The sequence below is a fragment of the Manacus candei genome, unplaced genomic scaffold, assembly GCF_025592945.1.
Source record: "Manacus candei isolate 608988 ecotype Guabito, Panama unplaced genomic scaffold, ASM2559294v1 h1tg000017l, whole genome shotgun sequence".
In the NCBI taxonomy this organism is placed as follows: domain Eukaryota; kingdom Metazoa; phylum Chordata; class Aves; order Passeriformes; family Pipridae; genus Manacus; species Manacus candei.
Window position 1 is genome coordinate 26,791,248 of NW_026138065.1, and position 25,402 is coordinate 26,816,649.

General features: G+C 38.8%; 1 protein-coding gene across 2 annotated transcripts in view; it reads right to left on the minus strand.

Moving 5' to 3' along the window:
* Positions 1 to 19,424, minus strand: part of LCLAT1 (lysocardiolipin acyltransferase 1) — a 115,621-nt gene extending 96,197 nt beyond the window's left edge. The window contains exons 1-3 of one of the 2 annotated variants that reach the window (XM_051783594.1): positions 19,312 to 19,424; positions 19,090 to 19,182; positions 13,720 to 13,835 (exon numbers count right to left, since the gene is read on the minus strand). The gene's annotated coding sequence lies outside the window, so the exon portion shown is untranslated. The remainder of the gene's footprint in view (positions 1 to 13,719; positions 13,836 to 19,089; positions 19,183 to 19,311) is intronic. The other variant, XM_051783593.1, reaches the window with a different exon arrangement.
* Between the last annotated feature and the right edge of the window lie 5,978 nt (positions 19,425 to 25,402).

Below are 25,402 nucleotides of genomic sequence, written 5' to 3' on the forward strand. Positions count from 1 at the left end.
AATTAATTCAGAACAAGAAAAATTGAGACCTCATGCAAAACATTTGTTTCCAGGAGGCTCACAAAGGGATTCTGCTACTGAAATAACATTGTGTTTGTCTTGAATAAGCGTGGTTTTCCAGGAGTCTTCCAATGAGACATTGCCTGGACTCAATGAATCAAATTTTCTAGCTTTTGCACTTTCCAAAATAAATAAAAAATGAAACTATATTAGCAATCAAAATAGAAGCAAAAGCACAAGGACTGAGAAGCTCTTTTCCTACACAGACATAGTCCTCAGATTCCAGACTATGTCTCAGTTTGGGTGGCTGTTCCCTCTGGTTTGGGAATTCTAGTCTGACAGTCATTGACCTGGAAATACTTTATAGTTACTTAACCTTTGAGGAATGGTCACAATTGGGATCCTCAAAAAAAAAAACATTTTAGAGAAGTCACAAGTCACACCGTGATTTACACACGTGGAGATGGTTTCAAGGAATCAATTATTAGCTCTTTGGTTGTGTCATGGCACAGTTCATACACAGTCATTGCACTATACAGATCAATCGTGTAGATCTGACAGATCAAAAGGCAGCAATCTCATATGGTTTGAATGCACAAATCCAGGCAGCAGAACTGCCTCCAGTAAAGCCACTGATGAAAAAGTTGTTCTATCACACGTATGAACGTGTTTAAGTTCAAGGACTTGTTGATAAAAAACACCTTTGGGGAAAAAAAAGAAATCTCTTTAAACTCTCACAATAATGAATTCACTGTAACCCCAAGAATTGCAATTAAAATAAGAACAACCTGTAGAGAACAGCAGCACATGTGACTCGAGACAGAAGCTGCAGTCAATCACCAGCATTCAATGAGTCAAAGAACTGACCTGGTGAACCCCATCAATGGTTGCCACACAACTTTTGGTACAGAAGAAACCCAAACAGATATTCTGTAGCTGCAGGTAACATCCTGATTATTGCTCTAAAAACCTGCTTCCTGTCCCTCTTGCTGTCCTTCGGTCTAAGCTTCTGATCCTGTTTTTCAGCAGTGGCCTGTGGCCTTTCAGTTGTATTAACTCATCCTGCCAGCACAGCCTTGGTTTCTAATTCCACCTCTTGTCTGCTTAACACTGATTCCTAGATGTCATTGCCTACCATATCCCCTCACACCACCTACTACTTCTCATCCTATCACTGACGCTGGAGGAGGAACAAGCAAGCATGGATCAGAGAACCCCTAGCCTAGGATCAGTCTCTGGAGCTTGCATCCCATGTTTTTTCAGCTCTTCCTAACAATATTTCACTCCTGTCTGCCCTAAACTACAGAACCTATCCACTCATGGCCCAGTTAAGATTCCTCACTAACAAGTAAAAGAAAAGCAACTGGCATCAACTGAATGGATACCCTAGAAACAAGAATAACAAGAATAACAGCTGAGTATCATCAAGGACCTGCCAGTTGCCCCAGAGTTTCTTGCAACCTTAACAGATGAGGAACAAAACCTCTACAGTCAGATAAAAAGTATGCCCTTTACAGTACTTGTTCTTTAGCATCTTCATTGTAGCATCTACTCTGAATTAGATCAGAGGCTGGAAAAGAGTCTGGTTTATTTTGTGGATTCTTTGGGAAGTTCTGCTATTATTCTAGGACAGGGAAGGAGAGAAACATTTACAAAAACTTGGCAAGAAATGACAACAACACCCACTTTTCCTTTGTTATTTTGGCCCCCATCGCTGATATTTTTGGATTTTCATTCTGGAAAAAGGAGAAAGATGAGGAATTGTCTGAAGTACTGTTTGCTGGGCTGCTTGCCCTCAGAAAATTGGAAAATAGCCGAGGTTGAAGAAAGAAAGCATTCTGTAAACTCAGATCTGACTTGTGTTGAATAGAGCAACATTTATGGAGAATTAATATGCACAGTGTCTTGACCTAAGAGACTTTTTTATCTTGTATGATGTCGAAAGAAACGACCAGTGGGAAAAACACAGAAATGGCCAAACTGAATCAGCAGTAGTCCACCCAGTCATCCTGTCTGACAGTGTCTTATCAGACACCTTGATAAGAAGGTGCAGGGAAAAAGCCTGCAGTAATGGTGATTTTATTCTTAGCCCCTCTTAACATTTATCTTATGGCATGAAATACTCAGGCTTATATTCTTCTCAACATTAGTCATTCATTAGCAAGCCGGTTTTGTCTCCTATATAAAAAGAACTAATCCCTTTGTTCTACAAGCAATCTTTAAGCCACCTTCACTCTTGCTGAGTACTCAAATTCATAAAGGAAAAGGACTGACAGCAGCCAGACAACTTTCCCATTCAAGCAACAAAGGTACAAATCACACCCTCAGTTTCACTCAGCTATCAGTAGCAGGTAGTCAGTCAGAAGTCAGATGATTAAAATCCTGTGACTTTTAACAACCAGTGATTCTCATCACCACCCTCTCCTGTAATCTTTAAAATAAAATAAAAAAGTCTAAACTCTGTATCTCATTCTAAGGCAAAGTTGCCATTTTATGGAATATCTTACTAGAAAGCATTGTCAGCAGTGAACGGCAGCTCAGACTGTGTAGAACAGCTTAAAGCCTTCAAGGAGCACAGCATTAAATAAGAAGAAAGTAGTAAGAAGATTAGATCTCACATCTGGGATTTGTTCAAACAGTTGTAACAGAGCAAGGGATGCTCTTGAGAAGCTGTCTCTCCAAGCCAAGAAGGTCTGGTTGAGCTAGCCAGCTGTCCAAGGTGCCAACTACTAAGATTTTATCAGCCTTTAATTGTCAGGGGAAGTTCCCGTTCTCCTGCAGCAACCACAGAATAGGAACTGGGGAAAGGAAGGACACAGCCATATTAATAGGCACCACTGGCATGCCCTTTAAAGCACAGCTGGGAGCCACCAGCTAAGAAAGCAGAACCAGTACGAACTGTCATGTAAAAAAATCAAGTCTGCAATGACTCCTTGTAAAACAATTATTTGTAATCTTATACAGCCTACGTTGCTAACACCACAGGGGGGTAAAGAGAAAGAAAGGTGCCAAATGGAGAAGTCTAGTCTAACATAAAAATATGAATTCCTCTTGCCTGCATTATTTAGAGTATAATTTATTCAGCACCACCTCAGACCGAAATGTCTGTGCAACTTCCAGAGCACAGAGAAGTTATTTTTCCCCTCCAAAATATGAGGAGTGTAAGAAACACAACCAACAATCACTGTTTAATATAATAATAATGCAATACTATGATTCACTTGCATTAAGTCTGACTAAATATGTCATTATCTTTAAATAGAAAAGGAAACTAATAATTTTCAAACTAAAATTAGAAAGACATGTGATGTGAACTCAATGTGATTTACTCCTAATCTGAATAAATTATGCTGTCTTTCAAATGTTTTTGTAGGTGCTTTCAGTTTTGGTAATTTTCTTCTTTTTCACACATTTGTTTTGTATTTCTTTTGCTTACCAAAATGACATTTACTTACAGAAAATTCTAGAATTTTATACAAAAAAGGGCTACATCACTCTACTACTACAGAAACCATGCTGATATGAAATGTAGATGCCGTTGCAGCTGAAGAAAATCAAATGGCATATTTGACAATGAAATATGTGGAAGCAAATACACAAATAAACCCTTTATAATGAAAGGAAGTAATGCTAAAAGTCTTCTAAAAATGTCAGCTAGGGGAACTCAATAAAGGTCAAGACACTTTGAAAAGGAGAAGTTAATCAAAGACTTTCTGTATTTACAGTCTTCTGTTCCATAATTCAGTACAATGTACTCTAGGTTACTTTAAAGCTGTGACCTTTGCCAACATTCACTGTTCATTACCACCAAAGTCCCAAGTTTTGCTTGAAGAAGCCAAACCTGCTGATGTGTAAATTGTCTAAACCTACATCTTGATGTCCAGTGATGTATGTCTCCAAAACCACTACTCAGATGACAGAACTTCACCAACATGATTACTTTTGACTGTTCTTGCATAAACCAAAATAAACAACAGGTGGGGAATGACCCCAGAACTCACTTCATATATTTTAAATAGCCTTTAATGTTACGGTTCCCACCACTAGCAAATGAAAATAGGTGGGGCAAATATTTTTGTGCCAATAAAAATGTTTCATTTAACAACAAAGCATGAGTAAAGGAGGCCAATTAAAATGTACAGGCACGTTTTGAAGTCAGCGAATTTAGAGCCACTCCAAAGTTGTGAAAATAAACGAGTATTTCAAAATGGGAGCATTACAAAAATGACAAGCAGATTTCCATCACCCTAAGGAAAGACACTTTTATAAATCATTTTCTCTAAACTGTCACTCTCAAAAGCGAAAATCAAGAACAAGAGAAATTGTTTTTGATACTATGCACACTCTTGAAATCTCTTCTTATTTTGTGGCTTAACAACCACATTTTCCTGTGCTTAAAGTGCTTCTTTCCCTTCTTATAGCACAAGACCATTACAAAAAAGGAGAAAAAAGAAACAGCCTATAGCAAAACAGACTACACAGCAAGTGCTTCTGTCCTTCCTCCCTCAGGAAAGAGTATTATTTTCCCACGGCATCTTAGTTACAACGTACATTTAAATTGCTCTAAACAGCAGCTAAAACTACACTTCAGTTTTCAATTCACACGATTCCTCGGACTTAAAAGCGGAAACGAAGCTTTCCCACATAACACCCCTTATTCTGCAACTTACTTAAAGCTAAGTAGTTATTTCCTCTGAGACTGATAAAGAACGCATATAAAGCAGCTTTTTATTTTAAGGAGAATCATCTTCCCCTGTGAATCACCCACAGGTGATCTCAAACCCGTAAAGCCTGTATGATATTTGCACAACAGAACCACACAGGATGGCTGAGGTTGGAAGGGACCTGTGGAGGTCACCTGTTCCAATCCTCCTGCTCAAGCAGGACCACCTGCAGCCAGTTCCCCAGGGCCATGTCTAGTCAGCTTATGAATATAACCACCTTGGGCAATCTGTCCCTCACAGGAAAAAAAGTGTTTTCTGATGTGTCTCAGTTTATGACCACGGCCTCTGCTCCTGCCACTGGGGACCACTGAGAAGAGCCTTGCTCCACCCTCTTTGCACCCTCCCTTCAGGTACTTGAGCATACTGATAACATCTCGCTCCCTGGGGCCTTTTCTTCTCCAGGTGAACAGTCCCAGCTCTCACCCTCTCCTCACATGTCACATGCTCCAGTCCCTTCATCATATTTGTGGCCTTTCACTGAACTCTGTCCAGTATAGCTGGTAGGTGCTTGTGCAGGGTCTTAATCCTAAAAACTTCTGGAAGAATCTAGAGAACCCTGATTAGCTTGGAAGTTAAGCCTTTAGCTTAATTTATTAAAATTGCCCCTTTAGCTACTGCAAAAGGTTTTACAAGAAGGGAAAGGGCCCTCCAAATTCACCATGAGGGGGTTTCTGTCTTTAACCACTAGAATAATTGCTTTGGTACTGGTCCTAACTCAGAACAGACTACTTAAGGTCAATTTTCAGGAAATTCTGAATTATGTCTGAAAATATCTCCCTGCTAGCTGCAAAATTAAGAGATTATAAAGTCACTTTAAAATTCATCAGTCCTCAGCTCCATTTCAAACAGTCTAAACTTCATGAAGCAAATAACATAGCTGATAATGTTGTTTTGCAATATTGCAAGGCTGAGAGAAAAACTAGCAAGAGATTAAAAGACAAAACATGAAGATCAAGACAATAAAGGAGACATTTTTATAGCAATCATTGCTCAGAATAAATGAGAACAGGTGAAACTGTTTCCAGTTTTGAAGCTTTTTATAATGTTTATAAGGTCTCAGCAGCACTATGTCATGGTATGGCCTATCAAAATAGTTCAGATTACTTTAAGAAAAAGTCAATATATTCCACAACAAAAAAGTGCACCAATCTTCCAACTTTTCTCCCTCCACATTTTGGTAAGAGAACCCAATACCAAATATCTAGGCAAATTAGAAGACATGAGCAAAAAGTGAAAGTCACCTCTTTATATTAAGCCATTATTTTCTTCTAGTGCTTTCCAGAGCAGTTTACAGTAATCTGCAGTATGCAAAAGGGATATAATAGACAAACAGAATGAGAAGTTATGTGCTAAGCATTTCTTAGGATGTCAGAATTTTCAATAACTAACACTGTAGGAAAGAAGAAAGATTAATGGTGACAGAGCAAGCAATAAATGGGATTTTAGGTATTTTAGGGAAAATAAAAAATTGAAAGTGATCTAAAACCTCTAACAGCATATTTGTAAGCCTTTTTTACCAGTAACGGATTCCAGGCTTCAAATCAGGTTTGACTGCATTAGTCAGTAAGGAAAAATGTAATAATTTCCTGATAGTGCACTGAAAATCTTAGACCAAACTACAACAAAAATATATAATAATCTCTTTTAGAAGGAATATTAGAAAAGGATTCTCCTCTAGTTGTTCAGGAATGCCAGGGATTTAAAGTATTTCAAAATATCTGGCTACAATTCAACACAACATGGTAAATGGGACTCAACTATCAACCCTCCCATGACAGTTTATCCAGTCAAATAATTTCTCTTTATAACTTTCTATCTCTAGCTTCTATACTGTCAGATAAAGATATCAAGCATGTAGATGGGAAATTACCTCAAGAGATATAATAACAGACTCTTTTAAATTGAAAGTAGGTTTTTTCTATACTTTAAAAACCACCTCAAGTCAGCTGCAGGATGCCCTATTAAATAATATCTACAATCTGCAATTTTGATAGAGTTGTTACACATTTTGATAACATAATTTAGTTACTTTCTATTACACAGATCAGGTAAGAGATATATACTTTGAAAAGATAACAGTTTTTCCCACCAAAGTTCTTACTTTAAGCATTCTTAGAGGGATACTATTGTTTTACTAGTAGGGAATTCAAGGCATTAATTGTAATTTGTCATCAGATATATCCATGAAGGTTATCACTGTATTCTTGATCAAAAGCTGAAAAAAATATTTAAGAGATCATCAAATAAGATAAATCAGGATGAAACTAAAACTCCAGTCTTCACACCTCATTCAAAATGCATCTCCAAGTTATTCAACTGCAAAGATGTCTGTCAGTTCACCAAAAAGCTTTGTGTAATTCTAATTCCATAAAAGTCTAAAGTACATTTAGATTAAAAAAAAAAAAAAGTACATTTTTAGGCTTAAATTTCTGGCTGTGAAAGCCAACAAAGATTAGGCAAAGCTGTCTACCACCAATTAGACAGTAAAAGTCAGTCAAAGCATAGAGATTCAGTATTAATTTCTGGGCAGAAAGGCATCCCAATCAACATCCTTCATCTTGATTGCAGAGACATCATTCTGAAATTGAAAAAAGTGGTCCTAGATGGCTAATACAATTTTCACAAGAGTTACTATAAAAAGAATTTCAAAATGTGAGTTGACAAATTAGAAGAGGCTGTTATCCTTTTACTTCTCCTTGGAACAGTAACCATATACTCAATCATGCATACGTAAATAGACAAGGAACTATTTCACTTTGGACAAAAGCAAGATTTAAGTGAGAGCCATAAAGAATAATTCAGTCAAACTGCAGAATCATTTACGATTAACTTCTTTGTAGAAATAACTTGGAACAGTGACAGATTTTTTTTTCCTGGCACTGATATGGTTAGTGATCTTGATACTATATTCAGGAACTCAATCCATCGACTTCTCTCTGGAGTCAGCATTGATCTTGGATATCTGTCATTTGCATACAATAACACAGACTGCCAGGAAAGCACAGTCTCAGACTACAGATGAAGTGATTCTGTGGAAGCCTAACACACAATAGTTAGTTTCAGCCTGAAGAGCATTTAGGCCAGATCAGCACCACCAGAATTTACTTGAGGAAGAACATCACCTTTAGCAGGGTAATTATCCTCAGCATAAGTACAGTTTGCTCAGGGGATGCAGCACCGCCCAGCACGCTCCTCATAAATTGTCACCTTCATGTTATCCTCAAAAAACATTTGGGATACTGAAGCTGCACAATGAAACATACAGAAATTATAAAACATCAGATTTAAGGCTGTTGCTTCCTGGTTGGTTTGTTTTTACAAACAGGAACCCTGCCTCATCTAATGCACATGCTTCAACAGCGGTGTACTCCTCATAGTACAGTGCTAAAATTAGACTAAGCTATTAAAATCCCAGGAAAAATAGCCTTTTTCCCCCCCTCTATTTTTTTCTGTTTTCTCCATCTTATGTTTATTATACCACTATCTGAAAATGTTATATTTCAGTAATTTATTTTCACAAAAGATCCTATTTACATTTTTATAACTCAAGGCTTACAGCACACAGCATATGAATTGTGTCTGCTTAATCTGGAATGTTTCCAGACTAATTTTTTTTAGAATATTTGTCAGTGTGCAGTACATCACAAGCACAATTCACAGTTGCTCTCTATCAGCTTCAGTTGCAGCTGCAAAAGCTTTGCATTCTTTATTTTATAGATGTCTGACCTGAAATCTTACTATTCAATACAAGGATCGCAATTAGTTACTGTAAATAATGATACATATCTTGCTTTTAAGTAAAAAATAAAATCTAACTCTTCAGTGGCACTTTACAGAAACCTTAAGCTGATCACCTTCACTCCTTTATTTAGTTCAGGATACGACATCAAGCATGTGCAACAAGTAAAATGTGTTCTACAGACCACATTCTTTAAATCTTTGAGGCATTCCTAAAATACAAGCCATGCTGAACAGCAAATTTTCTAAGGGGAAAAAAAAAAAAAGTGTTAATGGAATTACAGACTATCAATTCAAATATGGAGATGTGGGTGACATTAAAAAATTTAGCCCATATATCATTTGGTACTTATGTTTCTGTTGGTATTTTAACAAAGGCTGAGATCACAAGCCTACTGTGAAGAGAATCTGGGGGAATAACAGCTGCTCATCTCTAATAGCAATCATGTAACTTGAGAAATGTCATTTTAATATTTTCAAGGAACAAAGGAAAACACTCTGATGAGAAGGTAGGATATCTTAAACTGAGGAAGAACTAACACTCCCATGTACAATATGTATCCTTTTCAGAAATCAAAACCTCAACATTTAAATCAGTCACATAACCATAACATCCTAAGCCTTCCCTTCAAATTCTTCAGCTAAATTAAAAAAAAAAAAAAAAAAAAGTCAATTGGAACATCCCCGAGAAAGGTAACAGACATAACTGTTTCTGCATTTGCCACATTTCAGGGTAGATCTGACAGCATCAACAGGTTAATGGGCAAAAGAGCAAAGTGCTAATTAAACCAAAAGCTTGTATTTCAAACCATTACAGTAAATCTGTATATTCAGTGTACAACTCCTTAAAGCCAGCAGGCTAGACTGGGTTAAAGAAAGACCAAATCCTATCATATTTAATGTCTCACATGCCTGATCAAGGTACCTTTTTGAGTACTTCACTATTTTCCTCCACAGAAGCAAAATAATCTCTTCTACCGCTACTAAACACTCATAAAAGAACTGATTTTCAAACAAAAACATTCCAAAGGAAAACAAGTTACGTTTTAGGGTTTTCATATTAAATAAATTCTGTCCACCAAGAAGAATCAACGAAAGCAAGCTTACAGAATTTGAAGGTAATAAGCTATAATGACTCCAAGTCTTTTTTTTTTAATTTTATTTTTCCTCCTAGTTACATGGGAGTCAGAAAATTTCTTTATTCTACATTAAGGAGCAACTTATCCAAGGTAACTTCCTTCTAAAAAAATAAATTGAGCTTTTAATTTTGATTGCATTTAGAATGCTTATATAGAACTTTTCTAACCTTCTTCCAGAGCAAAAATAGTTAAAATGTTTTAATTAATCCACTTTTCCTTGAGAAATATTTCCTTTAAAATGTTTTTAATATAACTCAACATTGGCTGCATCTTTCTTGACAGATGGTATTTCCTTAACAGAGAATGTCTCAAATGGTTTATGTATAACATTCTTTCTAAAATTCATTTCCTTTCTGTGTAAGAAGTTAATACACCAAGAAAAAAAAACAACAGGAATGTTTCATGCCATGTGGGATATAACAGTTCTAGAGTTTTGCTTTAAATTAGCCAACTAATGTTTTTGGAGAAATATTATTAGCTTGGTTGAAGCTTAACATTTGGAAAACGGAAAAATACTTGCCCACAACTTTGCTTCTCTCCACGTCCCATTCCAACATGAACTTCACTTTTATGTTCTACTCCTCAGTACATGTCTGGTGGAAATCTGACAGATCTCAGTAAGGTTCAGCTTAGGGGAGTGATGTTAACTAGATGGTTGGTTTCTTCTTAAGAACAAGTGACTGACAGTTCTACAACAAGTATCTCCCAAACCAGAAATGAAAGCTCTTGATAACTTCACTCTAAACATTAAAATCACTCAAGACATTGAAATCAGCAGAAAAGCACAACATAACCTTTCTCAAAAGAAGGACAGATATTGAGGTCTCACAGAAGATACAACTCCAAAGGCCAGGCCACTCCTCCATACTAACACCAAAACACAAGGTCTGAAGAGCTGAGAGACTTGTACCAGCTGAATGCAGAAGAACTAAGGTTCCACATGAAAAAAAATCCTGGGAAACAGAATCTTTACAGGATATTGAGACCAAAGGTATTTGCTCTGCAGTTTGTAATACTTACTCCCTGTAAAAGTTGTAAACCCTTGGCTAAACTGCTGGAAAGCTACAGCAGTAACAGCAGCCTTCGAGTGATGAAGAAATACCTTCAGACAATTTCCCTTTCCTCTTGTTATGCTCTAAGCATTAATTAAAATATTACTCTATATAATTAATAACTAAGTACTTAAAAACTCAAGTACTCAACTAAGTACTTACTAAGTCAATTAGCACTTACTAAGTACTTACTAACTGTAAGCAACTAATTACTCTAATATATTAGTCTGCCAGATCAAATAAATTTCAGTACTGCTGAAAATTTTCATTCTGTAATATTCTGCAGCCTATGCAACTCTATGTACAACAAAATTTTGCAAGTACTATTTTCCATTTTTGGGGCATCACCTAGCCAGTATGTCAATTTGTGATACTGCCAGTAAACATTATCATCTGTGTTAAAACTGTACATAGAAAATCCCTTGCACTGAAAACCAAAGCTATGACCAGAAAATCTTGCTCACACGTGACTGAAAGGACCAAACTTTACTAAATCCTCTAAACTCTTCAGAAGGTTCTTCCTTCAATTAGAACTACATATGAGTACGTTTTCAAAGATATCTACTGCACAAGGGTGCTGTGTATCATGTCATATTGTTCTTCAGTAGATCAGCCTATTGCAATTACTTTAACAAAAACCACATCGCTTCAGCTATTTTTCCCTTTAGACAGAAGATAATATGTATTCCTATGTTATCAACAACCATTTTAGCAATATGCCTATTGTGACCACTCAAGCCACATTTGCTTCTGCCTAAACCTAATTTCCATCCTTCCATAACTACAGAGCCATTGTCTCAATTTTACAGATCAGTCATCTCTCACGGTCCTTCGATGACCTGCTGTAATAAGAACAGACACAAAAAAATAGCTCTTTGACCCTTGACATCTTTGCAGGCATTTGTCACTCAAAAACTATTAAGGTGGTAGATAAGATAAACATGCTGCTTTTTTACTCGCTGTTAAAATCTAAATAAGATGTGCCATTCAGTTCAAGTATTGTCTTAGAGTGTGATTCTTTTTATCGCTTAGTGGAGCTGACGCTGTCCAACATCTAACCCTGTGTCCAATAGAGGTGCAAAACTAAATGCTTCTCAATATTTATGAAAAAAATCAAGACTCTTTCTTCAGAGTACGACTGAGATACAAAAAGTGCAATGCCCACCTTTAGTACAACACAAGTAAAAATATTCTTTGAGATAGGTTTTTACAGAAATTATCATTCCAAGTAAATTGGAATTGGAAGTATCTAAAGATAGAACCATTCATCACAAAATAATGAAATATCAATTTTGTAATGCATAGTAGGCCCGTGGAAATAGTGGATACTGTAAGGATTTCATTTAAAACTTGGTATTCAAGTGAAAATTCAAACCCAATGTTCCTAATAAAAGAACACACTTCTCTGAGCAAAGCCATAATTTTGGGAGAGACACACCCTTTGTCACTTCCAATGGTTAGAAACAGACGAGTCTGCAAAAGATTTATTGTAAATCACATTGACACACAAGTATTTTTCTAAGGAAACTCTAGTGCAAAATCTATCCATCTGATGGAGAAAGCAAAAAATGCAGCAAGACCAATCCTTTTCTGAAACAGTCTATTTCCAAAGGTTAGAAAGATCAAACATAACCAGAACATTACATTCCATCTTCCTAGACAGTCTGCGATTATTTAAGAGAGATTAAAACAAACCAACACCCCCTTCCCAAATGTGAAAGGCATGCCAATTCCCAGAACATTAACTGTTTCCACTATCTGATGATGAATTACACATAAATAGTTCACTGGCAGTGCATCATTTTTACTTGTCCCAAGGACAAATGCACTGACCTGGGCAAGAGACCTTAAAAGAAATTGCTAAAACTGTTTTATTTTTAAGGAAACTCACTAGTTAAGTTGACAGATTAAGCATTGTTTTCACATGGAAGAGGGAAGACCAGAAGAAAGCTACTGTCTATGCAGGAGGCTGAGAGGAAATTATTAGCTTTACCTTACCAGAATCTATGAGTTGGCTCAATAACCTTGAGTGGTATTACCTCGTACTTTCTAAAATATGGTACTCAAGAAAAAGAGGTTTTCCATGAGTGAAGAGTTAAAAAAAAAAAAAAAATTTAAAAATAAACTGGCTCCCAACAGACTTAACAGGTAAGTATTTCTTCTACTTGTTTTGCTCTTTGAGAAACTTTTTGTAATTTTCCTTGGCTTTGTTAAAGAACCCAGCAATGACTTCCCTGGCGCACATGGCCTCCAACTCCAGCTGATACACAATCCCAAAAATTTACACAGCAGAACTAGAAACAAGCTCCAAGTTCTGACCATAGCCTGAAAGCCCATTTGCAGCTTGGCTCACTTTGAAAAGTTATCTTCCATGGATCAGCATGTAGTCACCACTGTCTCCTGGCTTACCACACCAGAAGAGTTAAAAGCTGTTTTTCAATGAGCACAAAGCATGTAACTGCTATTCAATGAGCAGAATGATTGAGAAATTCCCATTGTATCACATGAATTCTGGGGAAGAGTTAGTCCTGTTCATGGGAAAAAAAAAGTTGAGTGAAATTAAAAAGTGTTTGTTTCACTTAAGTTTCTCAAAAGCAACAGCATAAGCTGCAGCAATTAGAAAAAAAAGGTACGCTTTACCAGTAATTAATAAATTTGTTATTGCTTATTCTTCCTATAGTAGTAACAGCTTTTTCAAAACCATTGTTCTTGGCATTTTAGCAGATCACTAAAGTCACTAAAGTCACAGTAACAAATGTGATCTTGACAGCAAATCAGCTGAACAGATGCATGATTACCGTATTAAAAACTAGAAGGATCTAGTCCTTCTAGTGTCTGAATAATAAAATAAAGCACTTGAAAAACTAAGTAAGCTTCCTCACAGTTCCATGTCCAAACTAGGACAGAATTATTTTCGACATTATTTTCATTTGAGAAACAGTGTATCAAAGGTAACCAGCACATCTCCTGTAAAAACATCCTGCATTCCATATAATGGAAATCCACAGAACTCATCATTCTCTCACATTTGTCTTCACATTTCTCTGTGAAAGGAATTCACTCTACCTGCGATCAGAAGAAATGGTCTATCTGAAGAGAAGCCTGCTGACAGATTGACTCCCTTGATCTCTGAACACTCTGCCAACAGGAAAACTTTCTGGGTACAGCAAAGACCTTTTCTCCTGCATTTGGGTAAAAAACAGGGATATAAGATTGGTAACAATTTGGAGGGTCTTTTTGCTTGTGAGTTTTCTTAATATTTTTCTAGAAACTGAAATTACCGAATGTTTAGCAGTAACTCAGAGAGTTGTAATAGCCACCTGACAGATACAATTCAGACTCCTTCCCACTTCTGTGTGGGAATATATACAATGTTGCCTATCCTCTACACAAAGCTTTACACTTGCTATACATCTATTTACAACTTTAACTCACAAACTGAAAATGGTAACTATACCCTGCCCGAAGATGTACAAGATGATCAGTGAAAACTTCAGTAATCTCCACAACAATGCTTGCAGGGAAGCCTGGAAAAACAGCGGCATTTTACTTTGGTCTGATGTCGTAATTCAGCTCTTGATGAGTGGAATTTACAGTTTCTTTCTGAACAGCTACCTTTCAAATTTCAGAAGCACAGCATGAAGTGCTTTCAGTGGTATTTCTTAAAGAGACTACTAGTATCATCATATTTGAGCCTGTCTATAAACATTTTTTGCAAACAAATTGCAAAAACACTTCAAAAGCGTTAATCAGCTAAAAACCATTAATTTCTGCATACATTTTTCTACATAAGTTAAATCACATTAGGAGAACATACTTTTTAAAAGATGGCTTGAGCTAATTTTAAAGATGGTTGGAAAAGTTTGGCCTATGCTGATTAAAATCTATACTTAAATGAAAGGAAAATTTAACCACAGAAACTGTTCTCATTTTAGAAAAACAAGCATATCACTGCCAAAGTGCTGTCCTAAGTTTAGATTGCTGTCTGACTAAAACATTATAATTATGAGAAACTGAAATGGATTTCTAAATGTTTCAAGATGAAACAGCCATTGGGTAATTTGCAAGATATGCAATTATCTTCTGAATTCAAAACACATAATGCTAATACTTGCTCCAAACAAATGAAGGCTGCAGAGCGCTGCTTGTGTGAAGACTGGGGAAATCAATGTCAAACATCAATACCAACACTAGATAAGAGTAACCATAACGAAATCTAAGAGCAAAATTACCAAGTGATGTGGAATTAATTACTTAAAGAATTTTCTTTGAGGAGGAAAAAAAAAAGTCATGGAATCTTTTATCTGTTGCTTCTGTCTCTCAAAGAGCTGATCAAGCTGAACAGACGATTTTCAGCACTTTTATCACCGTTAAAACTGCACCAGTGGTCACACGAGGCATTTCAACCAAGTTCCCACATGTAGCAAGGCAGTGACATTTTTACCTTCAAACACCAGAGAGGGTCTTCCACATAGATTTAAAGAGTCATATAACATATGTTACTTCACAATTAACATTCATATTTGGGTGGAATCATTTTCATACTGACCACGCGAAAGTTAAAAGGAAACAAAATTTAAATAGAATCACACACTAATCCCAGATCTGTTTGTTAATGTCATGTATAACCATTGTGAATTCCAGTTACTTTGAACAGTAAGTTAAATCTTGACCTGCAACAATCATTAGCAGTTTGATGCAACTAACAGGTTTCCAGAAAATCAAAGTAACTCCATTACTGTTTAAAAGTTATGATTGCAGGTACTTGTCAGTACCTGCACTGCCTTTCATTGTTTGTCTATAATTTAGCAAAAAAAACTAATGGCTTGGTTATGTTTTATTTCTTGGTCTCCTTTAAAAGCCTGGGTGTTTGGTTATCTTTTGACTCTTCTGACTGCAATCCAGTCTCTTGTTTCACTGATTTGGTGAAAGGAGTACAAAACAATCTGTCATTCATATATGAAAGCACCAAGGAACTGTGAGCATGTCTAGGGACACAGCAGTTCATAAGAACATCATAAATCAAACAGTAATTCTATAAAGGACTAGAGAAATTTTTAAAAAAAAATTAATTCTCTTTCTACAAGCAGCGTGTGGTGATCCACAAAGCTGCTTCATACAGACTCTTAAGGCAGTCTCTTCATTTAGCCTTCATGGCACCTCTGAAGCTGCCATCAAAAGAGAAGAGCAAATAGATTTCTCTCAACCATAAGAGATGCTGGATGCCTTAAAAATAACAAAATCATTGTAAGCTTAATGAGAAAGCACCTGAGATTAAGCAATACTTTCAGAACCACTGCAATGAAAGCAATACCTACTCTCTTGATACCTAAGATAACATCAATAGCAGGTTTTATACCAAAGGATGCCCAAAATAAGCTCCTCAAGAGTCATAGGAGTTTCTGTATCACAGATGCAAAATGTTGGAAGAGCACACTTAAAAGCAAGGTGAAAAAAAGCAGGGGGGAATCACCTAAGCCTATTGTCAGATTAAAGGCAAACTAATTTTCTCAAACTCAAGAAAAGATAGTGTGTGAACACAGTGAAGCAATTAATTCTGTACTGACAAGTAAAGACTCTCCCAGTTTTTAACGCCCAAGCATACAAGAAACCCTAATACAAACAAATCAAATTAAGTAAATTAAATTCACTTTATTCAAGTTCAGAAGTAAACTAGCTCAGCTAAGAGAAAAAGATGTAGAAAAAGGAGAGACATCTTGTCTGTGTTTCAAGATTTCTGCTAACACAGCTCTCTTGCATCTCACTGTGCCCTGCAGCAGCAGCAGCAGCAATAGACTTTGCAGTGCAGAACTGCCTTTCAGGAGCAATTTATTTTTTTGGCCAAGTCAACAAATAGTAAATTCAAACTGCAAGCCTTTGCCCACACTCAGCTGTGGGACCTGTTTAAAAAAGGCAACTCTCTAAAGGTTCCATCTCCCTCCCTCTTAGCTCTGAGTGCAGACCAAACACCACTCACAGAACACAAACAAGGCAGCTCTCCTCAGGCCATTTCTAATAAAACATTAAATCAAACTGTGGAAATCAATATTTCATACAGAACATGAGGAATCCTGTTTGTGTGTTCTCAGCACCACAACCTGAAGAAATAAGGGAACAAGGAAGGGGAAGCCCTGAACAAGACTAAGTGGAGAACAGGAGAATGAAATAAGGAAAGAAGGACAGATCATTTGTAAATGATGACTAGATAGGAGGAAAGCATAAATTGACAGAAAAACTCTGCATGTCCCAAGAAGCTGGAAGGAGTGGCCAACAAAAGTAAAAAATGTGTTTTGGCAAAGCAGAGTTGGGAGCAGTAAGGGGTAGCAGCACACTGAAGGACGGGACAAGTGGCAGGAAAGAAAAGATGCATATGAGACTATTTAGACAAAAATTAAGAGAAGGAAACTCTATAAGGATAAGTCTTGGACAGAATCAGACAGAAAGCCAGCAGAAGGACAAGAGGATTTATACCTGAGACAGTTCAGATGATTAAGAATCTAAGAATTAAGAATCTGGATTTACTAAAAATAGCTGCTGAAGAAGTAGAGACGCTGCAGGAACAGATGAAACATATGCCACCTGAGCAACTCAAAAAGGGTTACTTGATCCAGCAAATCCTAACACCACTAAAATCCTATATCCAGCAAAATCCTAAATCCAGCAAATCCTAACCCCAGGTGGGTGTGAAGAAGACACCTTATTACACTTCCAGTTTTATTTTCAGATTGCTTTTGTGAAGAGGGCAGGCAACTCCATGAAAGCAGAACTCATCAAGGCTGAGGAGTTGGACCATATCAGAATCAAGGTTTCCCTGCACAACTTCAGTGTGGCTTTTACAGCAGGGTACAATATTATTTTTCCTTCAAAATTCTGCCCCACTGAGTGGACACAGTGGATCAGCCCCTGAGATTGAAAGAAGGCTTTGTAGGTGACTTCCCTCTTTCAGCACAGAAACACTTTGGCAAGCAGCAAACAGAGAAAATACTCTGGAAATAGTCCTTCCCTTCACTGTTACCACATATTCCCTACACATGGCTGACTTTTTTTTTAATTGAAGCTTTTCAGAAGTTTTAAGTATAGTTCCGATTTTCTGAATGACCAACTTAAGATTTGGTTTCTCAAGGTACAGTTTCACATTGTACTTGACCCACAGCTGGTTTATATTAGGGCAGAAGGAGAAGCAGCTTTCATTCATATCAGAGCAAACACTCCCTAGAATAGCTTCCATCTGACAGAAAGCCATCCCCATAAAACTGTTAGATCAACTGTCCCTGAAATCATCCAACCACTAAATCCACTACAGAGAGAGTAGCAATAACTCATGACCAGTGATGGCAAAGGAGTGAGACCACACTCCTCAACTGCAGCCCACACACTGACCAAACTATGTATTCACATGTTAAAGTGTACCTTGATTTGCTGAGGAGTCAGACAGTACAGCTGCCACTGCAGCTTTGCATTCAGAGTATTAGATAATACCATAAAACATTATTACAAACTCAACCAACTCATTTTAGATTTCTGTGTTCAATTTAAGACAAACTTTGGCTTTCTGTTTTTTACCCTCGTTTCCCCATTTCATAAAGCAGGAAGGTGGGCGGGGAATCCATCTGTTAATCTCTGTGTTACAGTGGAATAAATTTATGCTTGAGAAACATTAAAATATTGCTGTACCTATTACTGAAAAGTCCAATTTATAAAGCAAGAAGAAGGACGGGGAAGGGGAGAACCCATCTGTTAGTCTCTTGCAGCAGAATAAGTTTATGCTTGACAAACATTAAAATATTGCTGTGGTATCTCCTCCTGAAAAGTCCAGTGGTGCAAAAGCAGAGACTGGGGTGGTGTCTTGAACAGAACAGCCAGCTGCTATGAAGTCAGTGAGATACGGTGATACTTTCAATCAATAAGCTAAATACACTACTCATCAGTGTAGCCCACGCTGTGCACTGGCATAAGTAGAGACTAAAAAAGTCCAGTGACCGCCGAGAACACTGAATGCATATAAGCGCCAACGCGAAGTTGCACACACAGTTTAACTCCAGTATTTATTTTTATTATGCAGCTCCTTGCAGACACAGCTATGTCCCGAACAGCCCAGTCGTGCAAAGTTACAAGCCTTGTTCTGATACCCACCCTGCCCTTCTTACACAAGAGACCATTCAGGTCAAAGTTTAGCTTTGCCAGAGGGCACAGTGAGCCCAGACAGCAGCACACGCCAACACTAACGGGAAAAGTGACACAGTAACCAGGGAAAACCACCCAGCTACAGCTGGAAAAAACCTGACTGACTTCTGTGTACGTGCAGGTCTAAACAAGAGACTCCACTTTTCCCAATAGGAAAAATATTAAGGATGAGACTATAGCAACAGGCCTCCGTTTATTCCTTCAAGTGCAACAAAAACAGTAGCACTGAAACCGAGGGTTTGGGTACCGTACACGTCTCACACACGCGCAACGCCTCCGCAGACAGGCTCAGGGGCTCTCCTCCATCGCCGCGGCTCCCGCCCTCCTACAGCGCGGCGACCATGCCTGGAGAGAAACGGGAGGCGGGTGAGAGCCCGGCGGGCGAGAACGAACCGGCGAGGCCAGGGCAGCGGCGGAGCCCCGGAGCCGCTGCCACCGTCAGCACCGCGGCCCGGCCCCCCTTCCCTTCCTCACCTGGGACGAGGCAGCGCCGCGGCGGGGGGAGCTCAGGGAGCCGCCGCGCCGCCGCCATCGCCCATCGGCGCCAGGGCCGCCGCCATGTTCGCGCGGCCTCTGACCCGGACCACTTCCGGTCACGGCTGTCACGCCGTTGCCATGGCAACGCCCCTGGACCGGCCTCCCTTAAAGGGACCCCGCGGGGCTCTACCGGGAGCTGCGGCCCCGGCCTGTCTGGAGAGGGGGGCACGGAAGAGTCTTTTGGGGCGCACGGAGCCGTGGTGCCGCTCCCCGGGGGCTTTGGCACTCGGCAAGGCAAAGCACTCGTCTCAATTTAGTTACCAGCTGAAAAGGGATAGTGATTCATCAGCCCCACGGTGCTGCACGAAGGGGAAAACCCTACTACTGTTTAGCTGTGGAATTTGTCATAAAATAACTTGTCGGGTGTGAGAGCAGTGGAAAACGACCATGGCATGATTTCCACTGCCGTGAGGAGATGATTTCTCTTTAATTTTCCCCTGAAACGGGGTGTATTTTCAGCTTTTATTGCACCACTTTTACAGCCACTCACTGTTGATGCAATTAACCCCTTTCTACTCTTTCCACATGCATATTTTTATAAGTAAACAAACGTGGTGAAAACCCCCAATCCAAGAAGGGAAACTCCAGGAGGTTTTAAGTAAAGTTTTATGTTTGTCTAAAGCCAAAGTGAGTCCATGCCTGGCTGACAAGAGCTGTTGGAACAGGACCAAAGCAACCAGACCTCTCTGACCCTACAACAATTTCACACGCACAGACAAACATGCCCCTCTGCAAAACTACTGTAAAGTGCAAATACCAAGGCAGAACCTGATCCCATACCCATTTAGGGATATATTGCCCTGCAGTCACTCTCCTGGTTGGATTCCTCGTTTCCACTGCAGTTAGTTTTGAGAACAACATTGTCTCTTCTGATGTGCCTACCATTATCCAGTGAGAATCCATTGCCCTAAAGAGTACCTTCGCAGAGCTGAGAACCAGTCATCAATTTGGTCAATACTTGAAATACAAAAAAAAAAAAAAAGGTAGGGAATGAACCTTTGGGTTAATTTGTCCTAAAGGTCATAAAGATGTTGGAAATTCCACTGTCATCCCTTTTCAAGGGATCTTATTTGTTCCTTAAGCCTGGAGGACTGGATGCTAAGGGGGGAACAGCTGTTGCCTTCCACTGGTGGAAGGCTGTTGAGAAAGTGGAGCCAGACTCTTCTCAGAGGTGCACAGCAAAGAAATGAGAGGCATTGATCCCACGTTCCAGCAAGAGAAATCCCAATTAGTTAGTAGGAAGGAATTCTTCAAAATAAGAGTGGTCAAGCACTGGAACAGGCTTCCCAAAGACCTTGTGCAATCTCAAAACCTCAAAAAAGTGAAAGTACCAATAGCATCCCAAAGCCTTAAAAATGCCTTAGCTGAAGAGACAAAGACGAGTCCCTGTTAGATTGCACTGCCTCTTGTGTCAGGAGGCTGTTTGTTGTGTGATTCACCTCAGCTGACTTGTGCTAACTAGGAAACGGGCATTTAGTCAGACTTAGTCACCAAGGTTCCCTCCTCTAGGCAGCTCCAAAAAGTGATTTTTTCCATCCCAAATTGGATGTCTAAAACAGCTCAGCACACGGTGAGCTGAAATGGCTCACCTTGGGATCACTCTTGCTGATGACATAGTTAAAACTTGGTGAAATGAATCCTCACTGGTGCCTCATGAAAATAAGGACAAAAGGAAAGTAAAATGCTGAATTTTAAATAGCTAAGCATAAGAACTTAGGATGAAAGACATAACATTGGAAGAATGTCTCCAAGGGTAACGTGTTGTGGGCTGCCAGCTATAGACTTGAGGCCAGGCTCCTGGGCAGCCTCAAAAATTTGAATAGAAATAGGGCATCTGCAGTGATGGCATCTGATTTAGGCCTTCTGGCACAACCCTGCAATGCTAAATGGAAAGCTGTCCCCAAATTATTACTGCTGTTGTCTGTGAAGGCAAGGGGGTGAAACTGCAGTCATATCTGTGTGTGGCTTTTGGTGTTTGTAACATAGGGCAGTCACAGCTCTTTTCATTAGTTTGATGAACTGATAATAGGCAAAAGTGCATGTGGCTAATTGTCTCTTGGGTTGTAGCTCTCTGTATGGTAGAAATCCATGCTAAAATGGGTTAATAAAATCTTGAAAAAGATTTTGTAATTAGAGAGCTAAGTAAGTACAGCTTTGGTGCACTGTACACCAGAACACAGGCCAGAATCTTACTGCAGCCCATTCTCTAGCACTTTCAGATCTGGACAGATCACTCTCCTATCAGTGTAGTGGGAATAATAACACTTTCCTCTTGCTGACAGTGCTGTCAGGAGACAGTAATCAAAGTTTGCAATTTTATTAGAAAATGTGAAAAACTGTACAGCTCTCCTTCTTACAATGCCAACACCTGGCTATGCAAACTTCTAGTTAAGATATTTTACTTACAACAGCAGAGAAAACAATTTAGTAAGACAGACTATAACGAGTGTGTTTCTGTTTTCCTTAAGCACCCCAAAGCAATTTTATACTGTTTGTGGATAAATCATTTTGTCTATCACATCGATGTGCAGCCAGCTGAAGAAGAACATGACATCTTTTCAAGCATTCATGATAGCACTCTATTAAAAAATACAAAGGCAAATTTAATTTTCAGTTGCAACTACACAGGCAGAGTAGATAAGCACCTTGTGCTTTACAGTCACATACTTAATGCTGAACTTGTGTGAGGTGAGTTAGTGTAACCGTTTTGTTAGAAAGCAAAAAGTCTGCTCAAGAAAAATACAGGCATTCATAATGCCCCTACAGTTTTTGTGAAAGTGGAAAGTACAATTTCTACAGCCAAAGACAACAGTGAGGGGAAGAAAAGAATGTTCAGTATTCAGCAAAAAGGAAGAATCCGGCTGACTGGAAATGTATGTGCATTTTAGAAGGTTTTGTTAAAATAATATTAAGGTACTGGCTTTACCTCCACAAAAATAATGCCATTTGACACTGAAGTCAAGCTTTCGACATGTTTGAAATAAAACAATATAGATTTAATTTAGCCACAAAACAATTCCTGTGGGCAGAGCTGGAAGCAGTAAGGCCTAATTCCCAACAGACTTGCTCCCTGTGTCCATCAGCCCATCTCCATCTCTGCTGCATTAATTTTGTCTCCTTCCTACACCACGGACAACATCTCCACAAAGCAAGAAGCAATAAGTGTGGGTTGGCCAGCGAGTACCAGCTGCCAAGAGAAACAATAATGTTTGTTCAGTTGGGGCATGAATTTAGTTCTTGCTCCTCTGTTGAACTGTCTGTATTAACAGATCTTGTAGAGCATGATTGTTTCTGAGACTTCTACCTTTCTGCCCTTCCACCAAATCTGAGTGAAATTTGTCAGAAAGTTTCAAAAGATTTTGGAGGGGGAGACTTGTAGCCAGACTAAAAAGCAGCATGGCCTCACAGGTGATATTTATGTGGAAAAACAGACTGAAAAGCTCCAAAGTTGACTACAGTGGTGGTGGGGGGAGGGTCAGAATAAATTAAAACCTTTTTGCGAGGGGGTGAAATTAAAAATTATTGAGATTTTTGAAGTTGTGCTCACACCTGACAAATAGAAAATGAAAACAGAAAATTATGCAACTGGATTATCCATCCACTGACAGGACTTGGAAACATATGGAATGAAGAATTTAACATGCTGATAGCAACACAGAAAAAAGAAATTTTTTGCTACAGCTGGGGTAAGCTTTACAAAACATTTTTTGGTTGTATGATTTGTAGTGGGACCTCTCCATTCCTCTTGTGTTGGCATAGCTCAGCTGGATGACAAGAGGCATCATGGAGCTCATAACAAGCTGCTTAGAAGTGAGACAGAGAAGATTGAAAGCATTTGAAACCAGTGTCACCAACAACAGCAGTGTGCCTAAGACATTTTGGTTTCTAACTGCTATTGCTTGGTTCTGTGTTTTACTTGTAGACTAAGTCCCCTTGGGGCCTATATCTGAGCTTAGGGAGTGATAGACTGTGTGGCACTCAAAGGAAAGAAAAGATAAGCAATATGGAAAATATCTTTAAGCTTCCAGTCACGCCTCCCTAGAACTGCCAAAAAGCAGCAGAAAGATAACTCATGTTCTCCTGTTCCTTGGAAAAGCCTCAATCACTTGAATAAAGAGACTTGCTGGGTGCTCTTGTTGCTAAGTGGCCTGGGCTGTGCTTGCATCGAATGGTTTTCAAATTGTGACCCAAAAGCTACTTATGGATCTGCTGTTCACATGGCTATTTCCACCTCCTAAATCTCATCAGGATGTGTTAAATGCTTTCCTAATGGTCCTATGCCATGTAAACAATTGCAAAATTAGCCCCAGAGATGTTGTTAAATGGTAAATTAGAGTGGAAGCAGAGGAAGAGGAAAGGATTACATGACAGAAAGGGAAAAATGAGGAAGGATCATAAATGCAAGAGGTGAGAGGTCACGAGATGCATTCCCTAAAGACCTCTGCCCCAGAGAGCAGTGCAGATGTGATCATTAGGGCCCCTCCTGTGTTTACTCATAGAACGCTTTAGGATGGCTCTGCCCTAACACCATGCTCTCCCCTAACAATCCTCATATAGCTCATTTGCTGACACTGCCATACTCCACATCCATCTGGGTTTTTCCTCTCTCTTGGGTTTGCTAAGCAAATTTCACTGCCTGTGAGAAGAGCTAAGTTATTTGATGTCTGGATCACTCACCTTCTCACCTCCATTTCGCTACTTCTCTGGAGAATTCAAGATAAGGATACGGATAAGCCCACAAAAGGCTTTTCACCTCTCCATCTGGTTGCAAAGAAAATCAGATATCTGAGCCTACATACCCTCTTAGGTGTGGAAATTTTCTAACTGTTCATAACATGCCAAAGCTGCACTTGTTAATTTTTTTTCCAGAAACAGCAGAAGTAGAGAAGGGGCCTTGACTCAAAGGGTATCAGCACAGCAGTGAATAGAGATTACCGTCGCCAAATTAAAACAGGGGAGGCAGTGACAGCATGGAAAGCTTGCACTGCTTTAAGCTGGTATAATATTTCTTGTGCCTCTAAGGTAGGTGTATATCTCTGGAGACAGTCTAAGCTCGTTCTTATGCACAAGCCCATGAACAGCAAACAATAAAGGCCACTGTTTACTGCCCTACAAATATAGTGACTGGCACAGGTGATATAATGGATTTGGCTGATTTGGGAAACATTATGAGTTTAAATGTTTTTGCTATCAAATTCAAAAGACATCTGCAGGTATAAAACCATAAAAGGTGATTCAATAAATTACTGGGTTTTTTAAACTCTCCAAAGCTGAAGAGAAGATGGAGTTAATTCAGAAATGTTTATTTGATTTAGTTGCTATTTGGTTCACAGGAGACTCCCCACAGGGGCAATAAAAGCCAAGGCTGCCTTTTTTATAGTGCAGAGATTTTACACTGCAGTCCTCTCCAGTCTGTTTAAACATGCCCCTTTCTTGTTTCAAATGCTAAGAAATTCCATTCATCACAACTCAGAAATTTCAGAGATGGAAATGACCTATTAAACCGTATGATCCATCTCCTGAGAAATGCAGAATTTCTCCTCATAGTGCGTTTGTATTTTTAATATTTTGTCCATCAAGTTTATAAGGTCACATTAGTGAAGTGCACATTTCATTACACTTCATGTTTATGTCAGCAAATATGTGGTTGCCTAATTTCGGTGTAATTGCTCTTACTGATGTACCAGAGAAGGAGGCAAACAGTAGCCAGCATAAATGGCAGATGCCAGTGTCAGGAGGGGTTGTTTTGTTGTTAAATGTGATCAGTGCTGTGCACAGTAGGCTTTCAACTATTCCTCTTTGGAGAACGGTCATTCTAATGTCACTAATTAGCAATTTGCTGCTGGTCAATTGGGAACAGCATGTTTCCTACAAATTGCTTCTATTAGTCACCAGTTCTTGTCTAAATAATTGACTATGAGGGAGAGACAGCCTGTGTGAGACAGGAGTTAACAGGATGGCAGAGTATGGGCACACTGTTATAAAACACACAATTTACATTTCTGGAATGCCAAAAATTAGTGGAATG